This window comes from Ruditapes philippinarum, unplaced genomic scaffold (assembly GCF_026571515.1).
Source record: "Ruditapes philippinarum isolate M1 unplaced genomic scaffold, ASM2657151v2 ctg28387_1_1_1_1, whole genome shotgun sequence".
In the NCBI taxonomy this organism is placed as follows: domain Eukaryota; kingdom Metazoa; phylum Mollusca; class Bivalvia; order Venerida; family Veneridae; genus Ruditapes; species Ruditapes philippinarum.
In genome coordinates this window covers 2,082-4,948 of record NW_026860047.1, presented here as the reverse complement: position 1 = coordinate 4,948, position 2,867 = coordinate 2,082, and the positions used below count along the sequence as shown (strand labels likewise).

Here is a 2,867-nt window from a genome sequence, read left to right as displayed (position 1 = left end):
TGCATTAGAAATAACACTCTTAGCTATCTTAATCATTGACTTTTGTGAATTTTGAGTGGTCCATTTAAAGTTAAAGAAATTTCCACATCAAAATACAAAACATAAACTACCTACAGTATAGAACACAAATGTGCAGACAGGCCTAGCTCTATACTGGTGGCAAGGACAGTTCACTTTCTGTTCCAGCAGAATATTGGTTAAGGCTTGGTTATTTCTTATGGAAAATGTTATATTACATTATTTCTAAATAGAAAAGTACTTGTTTATAGAGTATGAGTTACAAACAAACAGTGTTCTTATGTAAAAAGACAAAACAGAGATGTTATTTATTCTATAAATTCTGGTGTATTTTTTTTTAAAACTTTCTTTATAATTTAATCAGTCTGTAATGAGAGTTTCATAAACATTGAATACATAAAGGCTGCAATAGGTTAACAAGGCAAATCTGTGTTTGTTTCAGATAATATTTGAAGGAATTAGAGGGAAGGGTTATAGAGGAGACATTGCTATTGATGTACACAATTTCCAGATAACTCTCAACCAAGTCAATGTAAGCTTACAATTATCACCCTTTCCTTCAATAACTGCACATGACCTTTTTTCTATAGTTATTTTGTTAATAAATTAATAATAAAGATTGATCGCTGAACCAAATTTAGATTTTTTTTTCCTTAAGTTAAAGGCAATTGCCAATTTTTGTGTCTAGTCTAATGGCTGTGTTATAGATAAATTTTGCAGGGAAAATATATACATTTTAGACAAGTCTTGAAGAAAAATACATTTGTGTCTGAAGTTAAATGGTGTTAATTTTAATTTTATTTTTCTTGTAGCATCACTTGGAACAGTCACATGTAACTTTGACTCAGATTACTGCCAATGGATTCAAAGCACCACTGATCAGTTTAACTGGTCACGCATCAATGGCTCTACCTCCAGCCAAGGTACCGGTCCTCTAGGAGACCATACTAGTGCTGGTCAATCAGGGTATGGGACAGGATCATACATTTATATAGAAGCGTCTGGGCGACACACACCTGGTGACAAAGCTGATTTGATGACTCAGATCATACCTAGCACTTCTCCACAGGTAAAAAATGCATATTTACATTGTATATATATTTTTAGCTTGACTATTCGATAAGAATAAGTAGAGCTATTGTAGTCACCCGAGCGTCCGCGTCGGCGTAACCACTTATGTTAAAGTTTTTGTAATAGTTCAAATATTTTCAAAGTCCATTGACATATGGCTTTGAAACTTTGCACACTTGTTCACCATCATGACACCAACCTGTAGACAGGAGGAGGTAACTCTATCAAGCATTTTGACAGAATTATGCCCCTTTTTCGACTTAGAATTTATGTTAAAGTTTTTGTAATAGTTCAAATATTTTCAAAGTCCATTGAAATATGGCTTTGAAACTTGGCACACTTGTTCACCATCATGACACCAACCTGTAGACAGGAGGAGGTAACTCTATCAAGCATTTTGACAGAATTATGCCCTTTTTTCGACTTAGAATTTACGTTAAAGTTTTTGTAATAGTTCAAATATTTTCAAAGTCCATTGACATATGGCTTTGAAACTTTGCACACTTGTTCACCATCATGACACCAACCTGTAGACAGGAGGAGGTAACTCTATCAAGCATTTTGACAGAATTATGCCCTTTTTTCAACTTAGAATTTACGTTCAAGTTTTTGTAATAGTTCAAATATTTTACAGGAGTAGGTAACTGTATCAAGCATTATTTTTTACTTTCAAGCATTAGAATAGTCCAGCGTTGCTGTCCTACCGACAGCTCTTGTTTTATGCTTGTTTACCTCTTCAATATATCCTGAAGGTTATTTTACATATAAAATCAAATGGATGAATAATGTTAAAAGATTTTTAGGCAAATATAAATGAATAGAAAACGGAAACATTTTGGGGCTTACCAAAATATTGTTTTACTTTTGTCATGAAGTGATTTTAAAAAAATGTAAAATGAACATAAACATAAGAGTATATGTCATTGGTTAGTGTGGGGATAAAATGTATGGATCTTTTACATAAAGATGTTGATCCTGTTAAAAGCAGAATAAAAAGTTTTCATGTTTATTTATTGAAACTTTTTTCTTACTTTAAATTCAGGGCAGATGCTTTTCCTTCTGGTATCATATGTATGGTGGATCTATAGGGAAATTAAACATCTACAGTATATCAGGGGGACAGCAGACATTACTCTGGACGAAATCTGGTACTCAAGGAAACAAATGGCAACAAGCAAGTCTTAACTACGTCAGTAAAACTGATTTTAAGATGATGATAGAAGGAACAACAACAGGTGGTTACCGTGGTGATATAGCTGTAGATGATGTATATCTAGAGTCAGTACCCTGTTCACAGTCAATTGTTATCACAAAGACGAGTAAGTTTACATTAAAACAAATAACAATCATAAAAGTGTTAAATACCATGTTAAAAAAAATCCCCACAACTGTAAAACACAGTTTTCATCCCATTTGATAGTTTAAATACCTTGCTCTGAGACATCCTGAACAGATTTATTTCCATATTATTTTTAGTCAGCAACTGTCATAAGAAATTGCCTTTTTGTGTTTAATGCAGCTGGTATTACAAATTGTAGATATTTGATATTTGTTTACATATACCACATACGTGCACTTACATGATTTCTCTGTAACTCTTCAAGTAAAATTTGGGATGAAACTTCAGACAAATGTTTACCACATCAAGATGACGTGCAGAACGCATGTTCCGCATGGCTGGCTCCAAGGTCAAGGTCACAGTGACATTAACATTGAAAATCCTGTTTACATGATTTTAACTTCGGGCATCAAACGAAATTGTGTCCGCTCTGTAACTC

General features: G+C 33.4%; 1 long non-coding RNA gene across 1 annotated transcript; it reads left to right on the top strand.

The window, feature by feature from the left end:
• The first annotated feature begins 455 nt into the window (after positions 1-455).
• On the top strand, positions 456-2,336 carry LOC132758717 (uncharacterized). Its single transcript, XR_009629615.1, has 3 exons — positions 456-550; positions 831-1,087; positions 2,132-2,336. It is a non-coding gene; the product is annotated as an uncharacterized LOC132758717 (long non-coding RNA).
• Positions 2,337-2,867: the final 531 nt, after the last annotated feature.